General features: G+C 43.1%; 1 protein-coding gene across 5 annotated transcripts in view; it reads left to right on the top strand.

The window, feature by feature from the left end:
- The window catches only part of SLC39A11 (solute carrier family 39 member 11), a 536,505-nt gene that overhangs the window by 347,181 nt on the left and 164,277 nt on the right, over window positions 1–25,047 (top strand). The gene's annotated exons all lie outside the window — the stretch shown is intronic.

Here is a 25,047-nt window from a genome sequence, read left to right as displayed (position 1 = left end):
GGCTGCAACACCACTAAGCAAGAGGCATCACACCATGAAGACCAAGGAGCTCTCCAAACAAGTCAGGGACAAAGTTGTTGAGAAGTACAATTCTGGGTTGGGTTATAAAAAAAATATCCAAATCTTTGATGATCCCCCGGAGCACCATCAAATCCATCATCATCAAATGGAAAGAACATGGTACCACAACAAACCTGCCAAGAGAGGGCCGCCCACCAAAACTTACAGACCTGACAAGCAGGGCATTAATCAGAAAGGCAGCACAGAGACCAAAGGTAACCCTGAAGGAGCTGTAGAGTTCCACAGCACAGACTGGTGTATCTGTGCATGTGACCTCAATAAGCCGTACACTCCCTAGAGCTGGGGTTTATGGAAGAGTGGCCAGAAAAAAGCCATTACTTAGTGATAAAAATAATAAGACACAATTTGAGTTTGCCAAAAGGCATGTGGGCGACTCCCCAAATGTATGGAGGAAGGTGCTCTGGTCAGATGAGACTAAATTTTAACTTTTCAGCCACCTAGGAAAACTCTGTCTGGCGCAAACCCAACACATCCCATCACCCCAAGAACACCATCCCCACAGAGAAACATGGTGGTGGCAGCATCATGCTGTGGGGATTGGGAAACTGATTCTAGTCAAGGGAAAGATGGATGGTGCTAAATACAGGGATATTCTTGAGTAAAACCTGTTTGCCTGAATTTGAGACTGGGGCGGAGGTTCACCTTCCAGCAGGACAATGATCTGAAGCATACTGCTAAAGCAACACTCGATTGGTTTAAGGGAAAACATTTAAATGTGTTGGAATGGCCTAGTCAAAGCCCAGATCTCAATCCAATTGAGAATCTGTGGTCAGACTTGAAGATTGCTGTTCACAAGCAGAAACCATCCAACGTGAAGGAGCTGAAGCAGTTTTGCCTTGAGGATTGGACAAAAATCCCAGGGGCAAGATGTGGCAAGCTCATGGAGACTTAGCCAAAGCGACTTGCAGCTGTAATTGCAGCAAAAGTTGGCTCGACAAAGTACTGACTATAGGGGGGTGAATAGTTATGCATGCTGAAATTTTCTGTTATGTTGTCGTAAATGTTATTTGATTCACAATATAAAAAAAAACACAAATTCACAGTTGTAGGCATGTGTTGTGAATGAAATGATGCACACCTTCAAACAATCCATTTTAATTCCAGGTTGTGAGGCAACAAAATATGAAAAATTCAAAGGGGGTGAATACTTTTGCAAGGCACTGTATGTATGTATATGTGTGTGTGTGTGTGTGTATGTATGTATGTATGTATATATATATATATATATATATATATATATAGTTGATGTTTAAAATACAGCTCCGTTAACAATTGTATTAGGGGCATTCCAATGCTCTAATTGACTACAGATTAGTGTATCCCGTTGATCTTTCCATTGCTTTGATTGGCTTAAGGTTTGTCTACCCCTGTTAGAGTTGCAGTGCTCTTATATTTATTTTTACTTCTTATTTATTTTATGTTTAGATGACTTTCAATTTGTTTATTCAAGTAGTCCTAAGGGGCAGATACATATGCGACTGATTGACACAGGCCCTCATTCAGAGCCGTACGCTCTGAGCAGAGCGCACGCTCTGAATGAGGGCCGCCCTCCATAATTCTGGAGCGTCCTCCTGGACGCTCGTATAGCTGTGGGTCACCACCCACAGCCTATACGAGCGTGCAGTTTGATGGCCGCGATGGTCATGACCATCGCAACCATCGAAACTGCGAGCCGGAGCCTGCGGTTGAGGTTTTCAACCGCAAGGCCCGGAGTGATTTTGGCTCTATCAGAGCCAAAATCACTCCCACTGACATCACTAGTGATGTCAGTGGGCCGGCTTCTGACGGTAGGCGTACCCTTGGGAACGCCCCCGTCAGGGAGGCACGCCCACCAAAGGGGGCGTGCTGTCAATCAACATCGACAGCACGCCCCCTTTGATCAGACACAACGAGCGAAGGAAAGTCCTTCGCTCGTAACGTCTGGCGCATGCGCACGACGGAGCTCCCGCCGTCGTGCGCATGCGTAGTGCACAACATCGACCCACTTGCGAGCGGACAGCCGCTCGCGAGTGGGTCTGAATCAGGGCCACAATTTCCATTGTAGGAAATCCAACATGTAGGATTTGGTGATCCTTCGAAAAAATGATCACGATCAATGAATGGAGGAAGTTTAACATGCAGAAATTCCCTGATTTCTCGACGGATCGCTGATGATCATCGATGTATGCTGATCATTAGTTTTATTCGCCGATCGGATCGGTTTTCGGGGGATCGGGGAATTGCGGTGCTAATGTATAGGCCCCTTTACTATGCTGAGGGGTTTGGAAACTCTTGTGCTTGATCACACCAGTTATTTACTAAACTATTCACCTGACCGAGGTGCAAGTGTAGGCCTCAAAAATCAACACTTATCTGAAGGCTGGCCTCATGCCATTAATATTACAGTTTAGTGATGTAACTGTCCCCAAACTGGTGTATCCTCACTATGCTCTATCCCTTCCTTCTATTGCTCACTGTCACTAAGCCCCTGACCTGTTGCACTATTAGAGGGAGATGTATCAAGCCTTCTAAGGAGAAGATAAATGGACAAGTGGAATAGTTGTCCATAGCAACCAATCAGCTTCTACCTATCATTTTATAAAATGTACTAGATAAATGCTAGCAAGTAGCTGATTGGTTGCTATGGGCACCACCCCCATTTGTCCATTTCTCACCCTTTAGAAGGATTGATGCAGTTGCGACGTTACTCTTCACTGCTTAACTGTACTCTCAATACTCTGTTAGGTTACTTATCAGCCCTTCACGCTTCTAATTCCAGCTTACTGCTTTATTTTCTTACAGTATACTTTGGTGTATTAGATCTATCATTAACACATATTGATTACCTCAATAAGGTATAATAGTTATATATTCTGGTACTTTATCTTATATTTATCAATAAACATACCATAACTATACATTTCTGTTTATCATATATTTTACATTATATTTCTTAATAAAAAATAAGTTTATTTTTGTATATAACTTTATTACCTTTTGTATATAACTTTAGTACCTTTTGTAGATAACTTTAGTACCCATTGTATATAACTTTAGTACCTTTTGTAGATAACTTTAGTACCTTTTGTAGATAACTTTAGTACCTTCTGTTTTTCAGTAGAGAAATAATAAATGTGTTCCTATCTATCTCCCGTTGTGTTTTGTCTCTCCTGTCACTCTCTTCACATCATCCATGTATTTTATTTCCCTCAAATCTGTACCGGATAACAAACCTCTGTCAATCTTTCTTCCTGTCTTTATCTATCTCCTGCTCTCTGTTCTGTTCTTTCTCTCAGCGTCACATTATTTGCCTTATAGATCAGTTCTATCTCTATTAGTTCTCTCTCCTCTGTTACCTCCCTCTCATATGTCCTATTTTCTGTTACTGTATTTGCTTTCTATCAATTTTGTTTCTATCAACTTCAAGTAGTTACAGGCATGCCCGTAAAATCTATTTGGACAGTTTAGAAGTGACAATAGCCTCCACACTGGAGCATACTTCCCAACTCTCCCTCATTGTCAGGGAGACTCCCTGAAGTAGCAGCAATCTCCCTGATTCCCCGAAGAGTCTACTAATCTCCCTCATTTCACCTTACCCCCATTATGACACTGTTATATAAAAGATAAAACAGAGATATATACATTCAAATGGGATCATTAGTATAATTTTCCTGCATTGGTTATAAGGCACAGTGATCCCTATGGTTACATGTATTTTCTGAGAAGTATCAGTGTGTTTTCATCAACAAGTAGATATTACTATCTGCTTTGTATGTAAATCAATTTTATGACACACCTCTCAGATGTAGCAGTACATGTCCACTTTACCGCCACGCTCATAGGTGTTGCTTTCACAATATCCCTGAAATGCTTTTTCAAAAGTAGGCATGTGTGCACTGGAGGGTTAAAGTGGCTATCACCATAGACACAGTGATACTATACAATTCCTGCCTTATATTAAGTGACATAACAATTCATGATTGATATTCGACGTCTGTCATTTGTTTCCTAGTACCTTACACTGGGAAAACTATTTTATAGACTCATTTACTAATTTGTAGTTCAGTACACTGGGATACTGGCCGACTTGGCCCTGCCAGTGTTGCAATGCTCCAGTTGACAATCAATTAGAGCAGGGTTAGCTCAGTATTGTCCTACAATTGCCATATTAGTTTATTACCGTGTTGGTAAAAGGATAGAGGCTCTAAAACTACATATGATCTGTATTTAGCTGTGAATAAAACAAATTAGCTTTAATTACATTTAAAGTTAAAAAATTATTTATTAATTATTCTTATTTTTATATAGTACAATATTGAAACATTGGTGTGCATATAAATTAATCGCAGGTCATTTACATTAGCAGATGTCAAAAAGTTTTGGAATCACTAGATTACACGTTTGTCTATTTTAATGTGGGTTGATTCAATTGTTTTTTTCGCTCCCCGATCTTCCATCTGAAGGAATTAGTAGCAGAAAGAAAGAAGTGATAATACCACTGTATAGGTCATTGGTACGTCCTCATCTGGAATACTGTGTTCAATTCTGGAGGCCATATCTCCAGAAGGATATTAATACATTAGAGACTGTACAAACAAGGGCAACTAAAAAGGTGCAAACTCTACACCACAAAACGTACCAGGAAAGACTAAAAGATCTTAATGTGTATAGTTTGGAGCAGAGAAGGGAAAGGGGGGACATGATAGAAACGTTCAAATATATAAAGGGTTTTAACTAGGGGTGAGCGGGTTCTGAATTTCTGAAATCCAAACCCCCCCGAGCCCCCCCGATCCGAGTCCGATCCGAGTCAGGCTCGACTTTTCCCGCCTGACTCGGATCTGAAATCGAGGCAAAACGTCATCATCCCGCCTTCCGAGTCTCGCGGGTTTTGGATCCTATATAAGGTACCCGCGGCGGCGCCATTTTCTCACTCGGCTGTGGACAGTGAAGAGGGAGGGTGGGAGTTAGGGCTGTGTAGTGTAGTGTAGTGTAGTGCTGCTGTTGTCCACTACTTCAAAGTCCATAGGGGCTGGCTGTGTTGTGCTGTGCTGCTGTTGTTAATAGGGGCTGTGTCCACTACTTCAAAGTCCATAGGGGCTGGCTGGACTGTGTTGTGCAGTCAGTTCTCCATAGGGGCTGTGTCCACTCCAAAGTCCTGTGCAGTGTCCCAGTCCTAAAGGGGTGCTGTAGTGTTGTCCAGGGGGTGCTCTGTCCATCAGGGGTGCTCCCCCCAAGTGCTAAAAAAATAATATATTTTCTGTGTTTGTGAATTGTGTGCGCAGTAGCCGCACGTGCATCAACAAAGTAGTGCCAAGCGTGTGCCTGTGTCATAAGTAAAGGGCCGGCTGGCTTGACCGTTAAAGGGTGCTGTAACCCCCAAAGTACACTCCAGTCCAAACCAAAAAAATAATTATTTTCTGTGTTTGTGATTTGTGTGCGCAGTAGCCGCACGTGCATCAACAAAGTAGTGCCAAGCGTGCGCCTGTGTCATAAGTAAAGGGCCGGCTGGCTTGACCGTTAAGGGTGCTGTAAACCCCGAAAGTACACTCCAGTCCAAACCAAAAAAAAATTATTTTCTGTGTTTGTGAATTGTGTGCGCAGTAGCCGCACGTGCATCAACAAAGTAGTGCCAAGCGTGCGCCTGTGTCATAAGTAAAGGGCCGGCTGGCTTGACCGTTAAGGGTGCTGTAACCCCCGAAAGTACACTCCAGTCCAAACCAAAAAAAAAATTATTTTCTGTGTTTGTGAATTGTGTGCGCAGTAGCCGCACGTGCATCAACAAAGTAGTGCCAAGCGTGCGCCTGTGTCATAAGTAAAGGGCCGGCTGGCTTGACCGTTAAAGGGTGCTGTAACCCCCAAAGTAGACTCCAGTCCAAACCAAAAAAACAATTATTTTCTGTGTTTGTGAATTGTGTGCGCAGTAGCCGCACGTGCATCAACAAAGTAGTGCCAAGCGTGCGCCTGTGTCATAAGTAAAGGGCCGGCTGGCTTGACCGTTAAAGGGTGCTGTAACCCCCAAAGTACACTCCAGTCCAAACCAAAAAAAAAAATATTTTCTGTGTTTGTGAATTGTGTGCGCAGTAGCCGCACGTGCATCAACAAAGTAGTGCCAAGCGTGCGCCTGTGTCATAAGTAAAGGGCCGGCTGGCTTGACCGTTAAAGGGTGCTGTAACCCCCAAAGTACACTCCAGTCCAAACCAAAAAAACAATTATTTTCTGTGTTTGTGAATCGTGTGCGCAGTAGCCGCACGTGCATCAACAAAGTAGTGCCAAGCGTGCGCCTGTGTCATAAGTAAAGAGCCGGCTGGCTTGACCGTTAAAGGGTGCTGTAACCCCCAAAGTACACTCCAGTCCAAACCAAAAAAAAAATTATTTTCTGTGTTTGTGAATTGTGTGCGCAGTAGCCGCACGTGCATCAACAAAGTAGTGCCAAGCGTGCGCCTGTGTCATAAGTAAAGGGCCGGCTGGCTTGACCGTTAAGGGTGCTGTAACCCCCGAAAGTACACTCCAGTCCAGCTGGCGCTGAGGAGGAAGTTGGCGAGGAGGATTCTGATGGTGATGTGGTTTGTTTAAATCAGGCTCCGGGGGAGACAGTTGTTGTCCATGGGATGAAAAAGCCCATCACGGTCATGCCTGGGCAGAAGACCAAACATTCCACCTCTTTGGTCTGGCAATATTTCTATCCAAATCCGGACAACAACTGTCTTGCCATATGTACCATATGTAAAGGTGAAATAAGTAGGGGTAGGGACGTCAACCACCTAGGAACATCCTCCCTTATACGGCACTTGCAGCGCGTTCATAAAAAGTTACTGTCAAGTTCAGAAACTTTGGCTAAGACCGTAAGCAGTCCAGGGACACCTAAATCCCGTTGTCCTGTTGTATCCAAGCGCCTGCAAACCACACCGTCAACTCCCTCCTCGTCAATTTCCTCCTTAGTCAGGATCGGAAGTAGTCCTGCAGGCCATGTCACTGGCATAACTGACTCTCCTATCCAGGATTCCTCTGGAGGATCCTGCATTGCTACGCCTACTGCTGCCGCTGCTGCTGTTGCTGCTGCTGGGAGTCGTTCATCATCCCAGAGAGGAAGTAGGAACACCACTACTTTTACTAAACAATTGACCCTCCAACAGTCCTTAGCGAGGAGGATGAAGTACGACAGCAGTCATCCTGAAGCAAAACGTATAACTGAGGCCTTGACTGCTATGTTGGTGTTAGACGTGCGTCCGGTATCCGCCATTAGTGCAGTAGGATTTTGATGGAGGTAGTGTGTCCCCGGTTCCAAATCCCGTCTAGATTCCACTTCACTAGGCAGGCGATACCGAGACTGTACAGAAACGTCAGAAAAAGTGTCCTCAGTGTCCTGAAAAATGCCGTTGTACACAATGTCCACTTAACCACGGACATGTGGACAAGTGGAACAGGACAGACTAAGGACTATATGACTGTGACAGCCCACTGGGTAGATGTATCACCTTACGCAGCAACAGCAGCAGCGTCACCAGTAGCAGCATCTCAGAAACGCCAGCTCGTTACAAGGCAGGCTACGCTGTGTATCACCGGTTTCAGTAAGAGGCACACCGCCGACAACCTCTTAGAGAAACTGAGGGAAATCATCGCCCAGTGGCTTACCCCACTTAGACTCTCCTGGGGATTTGTGATATCTGACAACGCCACCAATATTGTGCGGGCATTACATCTGGGCAAATTCCAGCACGTCCCATGTTTTGCTCACACAATAAACTTGGTGGTGCAGAATTTTCTGAAAAGCGACAGGGGCGTGCAGGAGACGCTTTGGGTGGCCCGAAAAATTTCTGGCCACTTTCGCCATTCAGCGACTGCGTGCCAAAGACTGGAGCGCCAGCAAACACTCTTGAACCTGCCCCGCCATCACCTGAAGCAAGAGGTTGTGACGCAGTGGAACTCAACCCTCTATATGCTTCAGAGGATGGAGGAGCAGCAAAAGGCCATACAAGCCTATACATCCACCTATGACATAGGCAAAGGAGGGGGTATGCACCTGACTCAAGCGCAGTGGAGAATGATTTCCGTGTTGTGCAAGGTTCTCCAGCCCTTCGAACTTGCCACACGTGAAGTCAGTTCAGACACTGCCAGCTTGAGTCAGGTCATTCCCCTCATCAGGCTTTTGCAGAAGCAGCTGGAGAAAGTGAAGGAGGAGCTAAGACGGAGCGATTCCGCTCGGCATGTGGGACTTGTGGATGAAGCCCTTCATTCGCTTTGCCAGGATTCCAGGGTGGTCAATCTGTTGAAATCAGACCACTACATTTTGGCCACCGTGCTCGCTCCTAGGTTTAAAGCCTATGTTGTGTCTCTCTTTCCGGCCGACACAAGCCTGCAGAGGTGCAAAGACCTGCTGGTGAACACACTGTCAGCTGAAGCGGAACATGACACGTCAACGGCTCCTTCTTCATTTTCTCCCGCAACTGGGGCTGCCAGGAAAAAACTTAGGTATCCTAAGCAACCCGCTGGCGGTGATGCAGGGCAGGCAGGACCAAGTTTGGACATCTGGTCCGGACTGAAGGACCTGGCAACAATTTCTGACATGTCTACTGTCACTGCATATGATACTGTCACCATTGACAGAATGGTGGAGGATTACATCGGTGACAGCATCCAAGTAGGCATGTCAGACAGTCCATACCTGTACTGGCAGGAAAAAGAGGCAATTTGGAGGCCCCTGTACAAACTGGCTCTATTTTACCAGAGTTGCCCCCCCTCCAGTGTGTACTCCGAAAGAGGACAAGGACAATTCCATCTTGCACCTCTTTTTTTTCTTTGCATTATGTACAGTTTGGGGCCTAGTTTTTCTAACTGCCATCCTGTCTGCCACTGCAGTGTCACTCCTAGATGGGTCACGTGTTTGTGCCGCCCACTCGTGTCGCTTAGCATAGTCATCCAGCTACCTCGGTGCAACCTTTTGGACATAAAAACACTATTGTGAGGTGTGAGGTGTTCAGAATAGACTGGAAATTAGTGGAAATTAAAGTTATTGAGGTTAATAATAGCATAGGAGCAGAAAAACCTACAAATTCTGTGATTTTAGCTGTTTTTATGCTTTTTAAAAAAAAAATACAGATCCAAAACACAAAACCCAGAACCAAAACACGGAAGGGTGGTTTTGGCAAAACCAATCCAGATCCAAAACACGAAGAAAGATCCAGATCCAAAACCAAAATATAAAACACGAAAACTGGCCGGTGCACACCCCTAGTTTTAACAAGGTAAAGGAAGGAGACATTCTTCAAAGAAAGAGAAGTATTAGAACAAGAGGACATGTTCTGAAACTGGAGGGTGGAAGGTTCAGGGGAAATTTGAGAAAAAATTACTTCCCGAGAAAGGGTAGTGGACAAGTGGAATAGCCTCCCATCAGAGGTGGTAGAGGCTAAGACAGTAGAGCAGTTTAAACATGCATGGGATAGACATAAGGATATCCTTCAGAAGAAGTAAGGATCAATAAGGGTTGAGGTAATAATCTGTTTAAAAATGGGGCAGACTGGATGGGCCAAGTGGTTCTTATCTGCCATCAAAATCTGTGTTTCTAAGTGACGGGAGATCTGGGTGAGAGATTCCATTGTTTTGGGCGCCCATGCCTTTTCTTGCAGGATGCTCCCAAATGGACACTTTATGCCGCTAAATCATTTAAAGTCCTGGATAAGGTGCCGAAACACAGGACTTTTAGCTGATTTCTGCTTGCCACCTCAGAAGAGTGCGAGCAGAAATCTATGCGCTCATGGCATTCATGCCCTAATGGCGGCAACAATTGAATTGCTCCATCGAGTGCCAATTACTCACAACCGATAGCAAATACAATTAAATTCCCCTCTGAATGTTCTTACTCTCTGATTTGCTGCAGGTTTATTACTGTATGTTATATGTAGTACATCCGAAGAGGTTCATTAACAAATTTATGATTAATAATATCCTTTGCTACATCCAGTGTTGCCAAATCCATTATTCTGCACTAGATAATGTCTGCCTTGCCAGTGACTTATCAATCTTCCAGGCAATCCATTGATTGTCTCATACTTCTACCTTCCTCATTAGCAATAGATCATTCTGTACCTGCAAGACATTTCCTACATTATAGCTAATCATTGGTACACAGTTTGCTGGAACTGGTTAATTCTCTCATTTTGTATAGAAACGCAATCTTTTCAGTACCAGCCATAGTTCTCATCTGATGCTGCTTAATCTGTTTTACGTCATTTTTTTTTTAATTATCTTAAGCTTTGTGTGTGCAATTTTTTTCTCCACTAACTCTCATTGAACTTTCACATATCTGCCAACTGTTCTTAATTTGTTCCTGAAAATGTCCCTATTTTTCATTATTGATCATTCCTGTTAATTCCACATTTTGGATGCAGTTCTCGCTATCTCTTTTAACGATCTGGTTTTTATTGTCTAATCTTTGTTGAAGGTGAGTATTTGAAATGAACAAAATTGCATTATAATCTAGTTCATTCAAAAGGTTCAGATAGTTACACATAGATTGTGAAGCAAATTGCCTCTAGGATGATTGTAAAATGCTGACTTCTGTGCTTTTACTCCTCCCAAATGTCGTATTTTGTGCTCAAAGTCTCCCATCCGTCTTGCACTTCAAGATGACCCTCATTTGGGTTTGAAGTGTACATCTGTATAGTAGACCCCACTAACTGTGTTTGTTTGGCTCCTAAATGTATAATGACATTAACCTTATATCTTATTCCATCTTGTAGTACTTTTGCAGTGTATGTAACTGTACGGTGTACCTGAAGTCTGTGGAAGTGCGCTCACCTGTCAGAACTTCAGACAGGTGAGCGCACTTCTACAGACTCACTCTGCACACTAGAAAATCAGTCATTTCTATAATACATCTTTGGCCATGTGACATGTTCAGACATGTTAAAGAATATTGCTGAAACATCACGTCCCCAGATGTCTTACATAGGTTACAGTATTGTGTAGTACATAAGTTACACCACACTTGCCGACATTCTGAATGTCTGCACACAGCAGGGGGCGTGGGCGGGTAATGACGCAGTTTTGGGGGTGGAGCCACACGATCATGTGATCGTGGCTCCGCCCCCTCTTCACAATGCCAAAAATATTGTGAAGCAGGGGGCGGAGCCACGATAATGCAATTCAGCACGAATTGCGTCATCTGGCCCCCCGCTGTGGGGATTTCTTGTAGTAGTCGGGGGGGAAGGGGGGGGGGGCAGGCGGCAGCCGGGAGGCTTGCCTGCCCTTCCGGGGGGTCGGGAGCGGCACCTGATATTCGGGAGACTGCCGACCAAAACGGGATGGTAGGCAAGCCTGAGTTACACTGTCATATGCATATTAACTTAAGTAGGGAATCTTCAATCCCAATGATAAGAGAATGTCAATTTTATTTCTTTTCATGACCAATCTGAATTTATTAGTATGTATAATTTTGGATAACTCTAATAAGTAAAGATACTATATAATTTGGCAGACTGACACAGAGATAGCTAGAGTACAAATACTTACAGGTGATCTCCACCTGAAGATTAAAATATAATAGTGAGTGGCATTCAAGGTGTTATGATGGCATTCAGCTATAAGCTGGGTACACACTGACAGATATATTGACCGAACAATTGATCAACCAATATATCTTGTGTGTGTCGGCCAGTGTGTACCAGCGATATATCTATGAACGACGTAGTTCACAGACATATCACATGGTCTCTGCTGCACAGCCGATGGCTGATATATCTGTCCATCGGGCAGTGTGTACGGGGCGGTCTGCAGCAGGGGCTGAGGGGAGGGGGGCGCGACACGTCCCCGGCCAGTGGGACCCGTGGCCAGAGACAGAGGCTGACCGGTCAGTGTGTATGAATGACCATCATCTGCAGATATATCTGTTGAGTGTGTGCCCAGCGTTAGTTGGTGGGATTTTTAAAATGGAGGCAAGCTTATAAATAGTGTCAGATACTGGACTGCTGCTTCCAGATATTCTCTTGCATCTTTTCAGCAGTGGTCAGCAACATTACAAATATGTCAGACAAAATATTGTTGAATTAAAATATTCATGTAGACATTTGCAGCCACTTTTCCAAAAAAATAACAGGAAGAGAAAGGAGAATGTTCACAGTGAAATAATGTTAGCAGAAGGTAACATATGCTGATACTCCTTTCTTACTAGGTTTGGTTCATTTTATATTTTACATTAAATCACATTGTGTCTGATTTAGAGTTGAATTTAAAGATGTGTTAATTGCGTATGAGCAAAGATGTGTCTGTACACTTGCATTTGCTGTCTGTATTTTGAGATACATACATATTAAGATATGGGAGACCTTATTCTATGCATCTGGAGCATAAACCAAACTTGCATTTGGGTTATGTATGTGAAAAATGTAAGTCTCGTAACTAATGTATTACAAGAATTGTGTAACTTAATATGAGATGCACATCAAAGGGTGGTGCTTATCTTGTACTACACCTGAACATTTATAACTCTAAATACCCCTTTTACACCAAAGTCCCGGGTCTGACCCGAGATTTGGAACACAGCTCCATCCCGGATTTGATCCGGGACTGACCCCTTTCATACTGCTGCACTGACCCTGGTCAGCGCCGTTCACACTGGGCTCAGGGCTGCAGTGAACCGGGTCTTCCGGCGTTGCAGTGGATGCTTGAAGATGATGTTACGGCTCTGGATGATGTAATCTCCAAGCGCCACTGAAGCCGGCCAATCAGGTAGCATGCAGCACGACCCGGGTCATCGTGACCCGTGTCACACCGTTTACATTGCAGGGTGACATGGGAACGACCGGTGACCAACCCTGCAAGCTGTCCATGTTGGATCCCCGAGTCACTAGACCCGGGTTGAGCCGCTTCCACTAAGAAAAATCCCGGGTTGATACACGTTCATATGCAAAAACCTGTAATTTTCGTGTCCGTGTAAAAGAGGTATAAGTCAAAGGTGGTTAAAAGATAAGGTGGTTAGGAGTGTGTTAAGGTTCATGGAAGATGATGCTGTTAGTGCCTATTGAATGGTCAATCCCCGACCCAATTTTGTCAAATAGCATCTCTGTAGCTATAATACTATAGATTCCATCAAAATTTGATAGCGCTGACAATCTAATATACCAATGAAAAGTGTTCCCAGGAGCAAAATATGATTATATACAAAGGAGGGACAGAACAGTACTATCTATTGGGGCACACTTTCAATAATAAGATAAAATATAACTTTTATTAGTCCGTTTTAAAAGATAGATGAAAATAGTATTTGTATAAAACTCACATGAACGAAAAGTTCAAAAATCAGAATAGAGCAATATCTCTATATAGGCATAATAACTGAAATTCCTGCGGTCCTATAAATAAGGTTAATTTCTAAGGTTGCACCAATACATAAAAAATTTATACAAAATATATAGGTAGAAATTAAAAAAGAGATAAGGGGATGAGTCTCCTTAAACACTGTGATGTGATAGGTGTTAGGCGAAAAATATAAGTGTAAAGTGTTAAAGAATGCGTAACACGCAGATTAAAAACTGCACCTTAAACCATGAGCTGTCCAGATTATACATCCACAATGGGTAATATAAAACTCCTATATCAATGTCACTTTAATAGTAGAAATTGGTAGAGCATGCGTGCTTGTCTAGATAGGGATCTGCTTTTTCCTGTTGTAACTAATGCATTGGATGGGAGATGACAGTCCCTAGGTAGTAATGTAAGTAATGCGCTGTTTCTACTGTCAGCGCTATCCCTCTAGTGCATTCCCTGATGCATAGGCAGCACAGGGTAGTGTCATAGGGGATCAGTTGAAGAGAAAGCAGATCCCTATCTAGACAAGCAGTCATGAACTACCCATTATGTCTACTTATCTTCCAAAGTGACATTGATATAGGTGCTGAATTGCAGAATTCCTATTTTTCCTATTGAATACTGAGGGATGCCTCAGTTTTATATTACCCATTGTTGCTGTATTTTCAGGACAGTTCTAGGTTTGTTTAGCACTTCATTTATATTTTTTCCTAACACATCACATTGTTTAAGGGTACTCATCCCCTTATCCCCTTGACTTTCTACCTTTTTATCTATTATTCTACTAGCTGAAGTACCCGGCGTTGCCCAGGTTTAAATTTACAAGTTATTAAGTTTTATTATGTGAGTGTCAACCTTATCCATCCAGTGGTCGGCCAAGAATAGGCTCCCCGGTTCAAAATTGCCCAGGGTCCCTGGGTCAAAGTTCTGCCCAGCGTACACCAACGGGAGGTCCAACCGGTACCTCAACCCCCAGTATGTCTTCTGGGATCCAATGTTACCACTCTGTAGTTTTCGTACATAGCCATCCAGTAGCAGTACCTGAATAGGCTCCTAGGTCAAAGTTCTGCCCTGCATACACCAATGGGAGGTCCGACTAGGACCTCAACCCCATAGTATGTCTTCTGAGATTCAATGTTACCACTCTGAAGTTTTTGTCCAAATTATGTGATGTCGTCCAATTCCATCCAGTGGGAGGCCCAGAACAGACTCCCTGGGTCAAAGTTCTGGCTGGTGCACTTCGCCATGAGGTCCGACTGGGATGCCATCCACACCATTAGGCATCCCAGACCACCCCTCTGTGAAGTTTTCATCCAGATCCATCCAGTAGAAGGCCCAGACCAGGCTCCCTGGGTCAAAGTTCTGCACAGCCTAAACCAACAGGAGGTCTGACCGGGACCCTAACCTCCCTAAAACCTGGCCAGGATCCAGCTGGACCACCTCGCGTTGGTTTCATCCCAATTTGTGCATGGGTGTCCGAATGCATAACCGGATAGATAGACAGGCAAATGAACAAACAGACCTCTGAATTTTATATATGAGATATTTATAAAATTTTTATGTATTGATGTAACTTTAGAACGACCCCTTTTTTATAGGATTGCAGGAATTTTAGTTATACCTACTGCACTGTATGTAGGCAATACAATTATCTACAATTACACCTTTGTGCATAATATAGAGATATTGCTCTATTTTGAAATTTTAACTTTTTGTTTGTGTGTTTTATACAAATGCTAGTTTCAGCGCTCTTTTTTTTTTAAATTAACATTTTGCCTTCAATTGCATCTTATTCACACAGTGGTGTGAATGGAACGCTTCTGCTGATTAAAATGATATGCAGCATGCCTATGTCTGGGCCTACTGCGGGTGTATGTGCATGCGAAATACTACGATAGAGTGTCAGCAGCTGTGACACTGTAACGTAGCATTTAAAATGCACATACACCCGCAGTTGGGCACAGAACACAGAGGTGTGGGTATTTGGCCGGTGAGGTGGGGTGTATGATAATGATACAGGCAGATAATGACTTGGAGGTGAATGGGGTAATGTTACACTGGAATCAATGGCTACGGGAGTTGCAGGATAATGCTACTGGGGATCATTGACTACAATGGGTGTGTAATACTACAATGATAACATGTGCAGGAAGCAAGAGGGACAGACAGGACACTGTTCCCTCCCTCATAATACACAAATAATATATGCCGGTACCAGCCACCTGGGACCGTGTAAAAAAAATATATATATCGTCCAAGGAGGTCCAAAACCAAAAATAGTTCAGAAACCTCTGGTCTATAGTAAAATAAAAAATAAAGATAGAAATAAAAAACAGAAATTACCCACTCATATATATTACTGATATAAGATGCCAAATTACCATGACTAATGGTAATTTGTAATTTTTCTCACTGCCAGCCAATCACAAGGTGTTAACCAGGCTTGCAAGTTTTAATTGGCTGGTAGGGAAAGAAAGCTGTGGGGGTTTTTTTGTTTGTTTTGTTTTTGCTTTTCTACTATATCTGATCAAGATAGAAGATATAATTACTTCATTTTGTATGTAGCAAAGTGTTATTCATGGGTTTTGTGGAGTCTTTTGTGTGTGGTAGTTATGTTGATTATCAATGTGTCTAGGACTGGGTCTGGTGAGTATTTCAATAGGCACACAGCTCTTCTAGAGTTTATTTATTTCTATTACACAGTGCACAGTGTGTGGGAAGTGTTTTGTCTTATTTGAATTATAGAGCTAGCTCTGAGCTGGTGGAAATTCAGGAAAGAAACTGTATTTGCATTGCAGAGTGACCATTTTGCCCATTGCCTTCATAAACCTTAAGCTTGATACCACAACTACAATAAATAGGATATTAAAATACTTTCTTTGTGGAAGGGCTCTTTCTCCCAAGTCAGATGTCAGGGTTCTTTCTCCTTAGTCCATACATAAAATTTAGAAACAAAACTCACAATAGTGTTATAACATCATATAAAGGAAAAAGTACATGTAAAGGTGGGTTTGAAATGACAGTTAGCCCCTCCCCACCTTCCTTAACAAGCTCCTTGCTTGAGAAAGTTTTCTAGAATTGCTTGTAATGATATCTTGAAACAAATATTCCACTGACACGAACGCCACTTAGATGGTTCGCTTCCACTCAGGGACAACATATATCATAAGAAAAAGAAAGCATATAATAGTGCATTATCCTTTAAATAAAATGTATTTACAAAATAAAATTGCTATTCCCGCACCAATAATCATATAAGTATATAAAATGATCATGAAATGCAGAAGACAGATGTGCTCATACCAGAAGAACACTTTTAAACATCGTTGTGCAAAAAGTAGAGAGAAGCTCTGGATATTTCTCTCTGGCAATGTCTGACACTAGTCTGGAAGTTACAGCAACTGCCAGATTCACCAAGACTTGGTTGTCTAAAAGATAAAGTCCACAAACGCATTTCGTGTATAGTAACTCTTCCTCAGGGCAAACATCTTTACCTCTTAACTTAACAAATAAAGATGTCTAATATTGCCAAACTTACACTTTTTGACTCTTGACAAATTTTTATAAAATGTATTTTTATCATTATGTAGGAGCCAGATAAATCCTGAAATGGGTGCATCCCTGCGTGTTCGCCTGGACCCATCACAACCCACAAACGGCACTTCCTGTCAATCACTCTGCCATGGGTCTGCGTAGCCTCTGCAATTGCAGTCCCGATCGCAGCGTCTGTTTCACGCACTAATTACTCGACAGATTGCGCACGTATAAGCAACTGCGTTCCTTGCTGAATCAGGCCCAGAGGCCACAATATCCTATGGTACAAAGCAAGTACTTCTCTTCTGAATCCTATTCAATATAAAATGGTTTATTTCAAAATAGGCTTTTTTTCTGTGTATAGATAACGCAACCTGCAGTATTTGTTGTTATTTCACTGTGAGCTTGGAGATTGCAATCAAGATTACAGCTGGTGTATGAAATTATATCTTCACTCTGTTCAGTATATATTCTGTATCATTTGTTATGTAACTTTCTAGTTAAAAACAAGTTCTCAGCTGCATTTCTTACTGCTTGCTTTATTTTTTTATTTTTTATTCAGTACTTCTCCTTAACCACCAATGTTTTATTACAACTTTTTTGAGTTCCACTTCTGTTTCTTCTGTTTTCTAAATTACAAATGTATCTGTTTTAAAAGTTTAACTGGAATCTCTAGTGATTATCTCAATACAGTAGAGTATACACTGGTGCTCACTTTAATAGGGAGGCTGGGACTGGGGGTGGAGAGCGTGACCTGATCAACAAAAGAGGTTGGCTGGGTAGCAGTTCTATTCAGGCTAAGGCACTGGAGGCTATATCCCACAGCTTACACAATGCAGTAGGGGTGATATCAGATTCTGCAAGTCAACAGCAGTTTGGCACAATGGAGAATAGAGAAGCATGGGACTGTAGCTAATGCAGAAGTTGCTGCCCTTAGAGAAGGGTGGTCAAGGAGGCTATAAAAGTAACTGAGGAATGAGAGGTGGCCAGATCAGGAATTGAGAGAACTACTGCAGAGGAGGAAATACTTTGCAAAGGAGTGCTGCCAAGATGAGGTGAGCAGCTATGGGGAGGGTATGGGGAGGGGTACACAGTAGGGAGGAATGAGGTATGATTGGAATAGATAGAGTTGGCATTATAAAAGAGAGCTACCATCATAATAAAGCTGCCACACTTAGGATGATAACTGCTTTAGATGAGATAAGCTTGTGTGGAGTTCAGGGTGGAGCACACAGTGAGTACACAGTGGTCCAGAGGGAGTACAGATCTGGTCTGGGATTCCAGGGCGAATCCAGCCTTGATACAGGCATAACGAGGGAGTGCAAATTCAGTTCAACAGTCCAGAAGGGGTTCAGATCCAATTTAGGCATTCAGAAGGGATCCAGATCCAGTCTTATGTATTCTAAGGTAGTCCAAGTCTGACCAAAGTAGTTGCCCACTTTTACTACAGTACTTTTCCAACTCACTGGCTAAGCGGAGAGGCCCCCTAGATATGTCCAGAAGCCTTCATGTTGCCACGAGCACTTTGTAGCATCTATGAGAAATCTGTACATCTTGAAGTAGACTATACACAGCCTGGATCTTCTTATAGCATTTCTCCTGAAACTAGAGTACTGGTCTTGAACTATCTTAATACAGCTGTAATTACTCTTTATAACCTCATATATTTACTGCAAGGACTATCCCTCTTATCATCAGTGCCAAGGTTTTTGCATAACTATGGGCCTGATTCAGAGTTGTACGCTAATCACTAATTGCTGCTGCATCTTTGTACGCAGTGGCGATAAAATATTATGCTAAATGCTGCAGGGTGCGTCTTGTGTAAGTAGACTCTTCTTACCGGCTTCTGTGTTGCGCAGCTGCATCTGAGGATGCAGCATTGGATCAACTACTTGAACACCGGCCATCCTCTTCATCTGAGAAACCCTCAGGTTACTCAGGATGACCATGCATATCATACAGTTGGGGCTGGTGAAGCTGCTTCCAAGGATGCAGGCACTGGCACACCAAGGGCAAGCGTAAGGATCTGAGCGTCTTTGACAAGGGCCAAATTGTGATAGCTAGATGACTGGGTAAGAGCATCTCCAAAATGGCAGGTCTTGTGGGATGTTCCCGATAAGTGTGGTATGTTAGGTTGACAGGTATCATGTCAACATGGTCGAAATGTCAACAGTGACCATGTCCACATTTTTCATGTCGACCTAGCATCCCTGATGGCCCAGTGGTCACTTACCTGGTCCCCATGGCTGCAGTGGCTTCAGGGTCCGGGTGGTCATGTGGCCGACAGAGCAGTTGTTTGGATGAGTATATTCTGCCTATCCCTAATAACTCCCCCTGGTGCCGAACTCTAAACCACTCGTTGGCACCCTAACCCTCTCGTTGACGCCTAACCCTAACCATCGGCATTCTGAGAATGTCAACATTTTACATGTTGACACTGTGAATGTGTTGACTTTCTAAGGATGTCGATATGATGCCCGTCAACATGTTAACATTCTAATGTCAACTTTGTGGTGTCGACATGAATCTCGACATGGTAACGGTCGACATTGTGACTGGATCCAAATGCTGATATGCAGTGGTTAGTACCTACCAAAAGTGGTCCAAGGATGCTTCTGAGACAGGATCATGGGAGCTCATTGATGCATGTGGAGAGCGAAGACTAGCACGTCTGGTCTTATCCCACAGAAGTCTGGCTATGATAAAAAGGTGTCAGAGCACACAGGCCCTGATTCAGAGCCGGACGCTCTGACAGAGCGCTCGCTCTGAATCAGGGCCGGCCTTTTTTTTTTTTAGAAAAAAGTGTATGAAATTATATCTTCACTCTATTCAGTATATATTCTATATCATTTGTTATGTAACTTTCTAGTTGTTGGAAAGTAAAGCAGAGTGACAATGTATTTATTGTAAGCCAATGTGACCATGTATGGAACTACAAAATAGTACAATCATGACCGCTCTAGTGTTGTCTTCCCGAGCTCATAGTCTGTAGGCTACAAAAGTCTTTTGGAACCTGCAAAATGAAGTATTATCGCATTTCTGCTCTGAGTCACCTGGAGGCACTGGTTCAAAACGCCGTCTGCTCATACTTCACAAGTCATGAGATTTTGGCAGATCGAGGGAGAAAAAGCTGCCTGATAACTGTCACAGGCATCACAAAGTGCCAGAGCTTGTATTATAATGCTGCTTGTGGTGTCTCCTTCCCACTCCTCCCTAGAACAAATGTGCGTTCCGCTATGAGTGCACACTATATGGGCAACATTTCTACAATGAAAAACCAATCACAAATTTGGGTTACATTGTCTGCTGAATAAATGTAGATTTTTTTGCCTTTTTAAATGAGCACATTCTAGCCCTGATGTTTAGTTCAATGCAAGTCGTCCTTAATTGCTCTCGCATTGTGTGTACAGAACTAAATGCGTATATATGCCCTTATGCAGAGTTGTGCGTATATTCTCCCCTTATCCGTATGCTTAATTTTATACCAGACATCCTCATTAGAGTGCATTTGCACCAGCCTGTACTTCGTGTTTGTTTGCTTCCATCCACCCTCATACATCTAGCCTCCTTGCGCGTTAAACAGCTGTTATTCTGTCAGTGACTGCAGGTGTATGCGAAATGCTATGTTACAGTGTCAGCGGCTGTAACACTGTAACTACACCCGCAGTTGCGCAGAGAACATAGGCATGCTGCATATCATTTTAATCAGCAGAAGCTGATGTGCTTCCTATTCACATCACTGTGCAAATTAGATGCATTTGAAGGTAAAAAGTCGCACGAAAAGACGATCCGCACTATTGAGTCACATCGAGTTCCCGCGTTGTGTGGTGCGACTTGTAGCACGCGGAGGATAGATGTATGTTGACACATCTGTAGTCGGCATTTCCATTGACACTCCCTTTCTGAACTTCAAAGTAGAAGCGTCCCATTAAAGCTCAGTTACCCCCCCCTTCAGCCTCAAGTGGAGATGTGGTTTGAAATGCGTATGACGCTGCATTGTCCTTACTTTCGTACGCTTGGTTCCAGAGTGTGCTCAGCTTCACATCAAGCTCTCTCTGAGCATTCGACGTGGCTGACATTTTTGACAAGGCAGCACAGGTGTATGACTGAGTGCTCGATCCAGGGCTGTTTGACAGGAAAGTACTCGGTGATTATTATAATTGTCACTGGACTAAAATTAAAACAAATTCCGTTTGTAATATGGTTTTGAAATATTGGTAGGAGAAACAAATGATATTTTCCGTCCCGAAGCAATGTTCTAGTTATGGATTAGGAAGCCTTGTTCTAGCGCTAAGGGCTCTTTCAGAAACCTGATCGCTTTCCCCAGTGGTAATAAGCTACATTATACAGATATATTGCATATGGTTTTATTATGTTTTTAGATAGTCTACACAAACATAAACTGGGCTTCCATGTTGTAGAAAATTAATTTTTATTAGACTAAAAACATATTTCAAAACATGTACCAAAAATATATAAATATAAGCTTTCTCTCCGCAGCATGATCTGTTACTGCAAATGTCTCAGCGGTGTCTTATTACACAGACAAAGAAAACAGTCCCCATATGTCAGGTTCAAACCTCAAGCCAAGCCGCAAACCAGCACATTTCATCAGTCAGGCTGACTTTATGAGAATGAAGCCTATGAAGTCTCTAGCATCTAGTGACATGACTGAGCAAGCCATTTTGTGGGCTTTAGCAATATTCATAAGTAGGCAGCTTATTATGTCACTGGGGTGTAGCTACATCACTAGAGCAGATTCCACAGTGTGCAGGCGAGTTGCACTTTTTTGAAATATTGAACTCTTTTTTTTTTTTGTGTTTCTCAGCGAATTGCGTCATCATGGCCCCACCCACTCACCCATAATTATACTAATGTTATGGTTTGCCTGGCCCCCAAAGTTGCAATCAGCATGTTCCCGCTGGGAACTCTTCCATAGGGGTGACACAAAAAGTTGGTAGCTATGATTAAACTTAAAGGGTAAAGAGCAGGATTCACTTTTTTTACCTTTATTTTTAAATGTCCTTTTGCCAGTCAAACCAAAATCCAGAAACTCAAGTTTTGATACTGCTGTTTTGTATGATTGTTTCAACCATAGCTCCTCATTGTCTGAATATTGGTGTTGTCATAGTAACTCTTGCTTGAAGTGCGGTATATTAATAATGCTGGGGTCTGGATCTTGAAATATTGAAAGTTTTTCTTCTCAGGTAGTATTCTTTTCCTCCATTGCCCTGTTCACACTCAGAAAAGTGAAGGGACAGTAACTGTCTGTCTGTTTCTTCTGCTGTATTTTATGTTTATTGACCCACGGAAGATTAGTTTATGCAAAGAAACATGGTTACATTACAAATCTGCACATCACACTTCAGTAAGCATGATACACATTAGTTGTTGCTACAAAAATGAGTTAATCTATCTTTTCGTATGTTTTTTTTTTCATGTAATACTTGCCAGAACAGCTCAAAATTATAATAGAGTAATCGGAACTATGTATTAGTGCTGTAATGTAAAAATATCTCTGCTTCATCTCTGTAATATCAGCATATAATTTCCTTCATGTTTTCTTTGCCTATGAGACTATTGCTGGTTAATGTGTTATGATGCATACACACGGTCAGATTTTGTAAGACAATATAAACAATAACTATATCGTTGGATCGTTTATATCGTCCATTTTTTAGCCCCTTCCAACCCCCAAACGACGGACGATGCGCGGGCACGGATGGTCGATAACGATAACGACCATCGCCTGTGCATGCAGTCCAAACTGGTTGATATCAACCAGGTTGCTATCGTTGATCGCGGGTCATTATAGCCGTTTGGGGGTTGGTGGTGTGCTGCATGATCGATATCAATCATCCACCACATGCAGGACGATCAGACAACGATATCGTTATCGTTGTCTGATCTAACCGTGTGTATGCACCATAAGTCTTTAAACTGTGTTCATATCAGGTAAGGTCTGGTTCTGTGCCTCAATATGATTGGATGCTGCTTTTCACATTTAATCTATGTTATCACAGTTAATTGTATTTAGCTAGTGTTTATCATATACCCCTCAGCTCCTGGTAGTGAAAGCAGCCGTTTTGTGGCATGATCGTTTGCAGAATTGATTTTATTATCCATATTATCCTTTATTTATTGGGCTCCAGAAGGGTTTCACATTAAGTACAGATACAGTGAAAATTGTTCTGGACATAACGTGAATAAAAACTCCCGTGTAAACAAAGCAGAACATAGCAGGATATAAAACAATATAATGGAAGTCAAATAACTACACATTTTTGTAAATACAGTTTCCATAACCACTAAATCAGCACAGGCTGAATCTGTACCCCAGTTGATGGGTGCAGCAGACAGCATGAAAGCCACTGTTTGCAAGGGGGAGGAGATAATGGGAAAGGAAGAATGTACAAGGGAAGAGGGCCCTAACTGAGAGAGCTTACAGTCTATAGCAGGGGTGACCAACCAGTCAGAGGCAAAGACCCAAAAGAAAAATCTGTAGTCAAGTTAAAGAGCCGATAGCATTTCTGCAAAAACGCGGCGTGGCCTAGGTGTCACAAGGCCACGCCCCATGTTTGTGCGCCCGCCTTTGGTATGACATTTGCAGGAGCATGACCTTGTGTCACACCCCTGTTGTTAGTCACACTGGGGGCGAGCCCAGCACATTGAAAATACACAATTTACACAAACTTCCCAATATAATTTTTTCACTGTTAAAAGAAAAAGCCAGAGCAATATAGAAAACATTGAAAAAGCCACGTTCAAATAAAATACACAGAAACAAGCCAGATCCACAAAAAATACATTTAAAAAAACCACATCCACATTACTGTATATACATATTGAAATCCAGAACCACATAAAATACATTGAGAAAGCAAGATCCACATAACATGTTTTAAAAACCACATACACATAAAATACACTTTGAAATCCAGAACCACATAAAATACATTGAAATAGCAATAATACACACTTCAGCTCCTCCTTGTGTCACTCCAGCCCCCTCCCTTGCCTTTCCAGCCCACATTCATGTGCATTGTAGCCCCCCCCATGCCACTGCAGCGGCCCCTTGTGTCACTCCAGCCTCCCCCCACCCTCCCGGAGTTATCTCAATAGCCTCACTCTAACCCCATAAGCATGAAAGCCGACATCATCTCCCTAACTCTCTGGCTGGCCCCCAGCTGGCTCTCATGTAGTAGTGCCCATTAATGCTGTGCCACCTGTAGTTGTGCCCTCTCTGTAGTTGTATCCATTAAGCAATACCCCTAGTAGTTGTGGCCCTTATGCAATGTCCCCTGTAGCTGTGCCCATTATGCGATCCCCCCAGTAGTTGTGCCCCTTCTGCAATGTTCCCTGTAGTTGTACCCATTAAGCAATGCCCCCAGTAGTTGTAGCCCTTATGCAATGCCCCCTGTAGTTGTGCCCATTAAGCAATGCCCCCAGTAGTTGTGCCCCTTATGCAATACTCCCTGTAGTCGTGCCCCATAAGTAGTGCCCCCAATACTACCTCCTCGCCCACACTCCTATGTATAAATTTACTAGTGTTCAAGCTGGCACCGATCCACGCCATCAGGGCTCCCAAGTCCTGCCGTCGCTGCTGCTTCCGCTGCCTGCTGGATCTAACTGGATCCAGCAGGCGCATGGGCTCCTCACATCACGGCACTGCATCACTGGGAACGCTGGCCCAGAGTAGTCTTAACAGCAGTGTGGGCCCTGGGCAAAGCAATGCACTGGGGCCCCTACCCACCCATTCACGGGAAAAAAATGTAAATGGTCAATGAAATTAAACCCTCCCGCATGCCTATCAGACCTCCCACACATGCAGAGAGACTCTGTCTGACTGGTCTGAAGCCGGCAGATGAAGTGAAACCTTGACTGAGGTGAGTACTCGTCATGGGGGGGAAGAGGTGGGGGAGGTTAGATCAGAATCAGCGGCCGGCTTATAAAAATATCACAAATTTACCAACTGCAGGTTTGCGGGTTGGCGGGCCCCTACAAGCTTCGGGCCCTTGGGCAACTGCTCAACAAGCCCAATGGAAGAGATGGCCCTGCGCTGGCCTCTGAAGCAATCAGAAGCTTCTTTAGTACACAGTACCAGTGGGGGTCTGCCGAGCCGGGAGCAGCATTTGAAAAACAAAAGAGCAG

Source organism: Taudactylus pleione, unplaced genomic scaffold (assembly GCF_031769625.1).
Source record: "Taudactylus pleione unplaced genomic scaffold, aTauple2 ptg000016l, whole genome shotgun sequence".
Classification (NCBI taxonomy): domain Eukaryota; kingdom Metazoa; phylum Chordata; class Amphibia; order Anura; family Myobatrachidae; genus Taudactylus; species Taudactylus pleione.
This window is presented reverse-complemented; position numbering and strand designations above follow the sequence as displayed.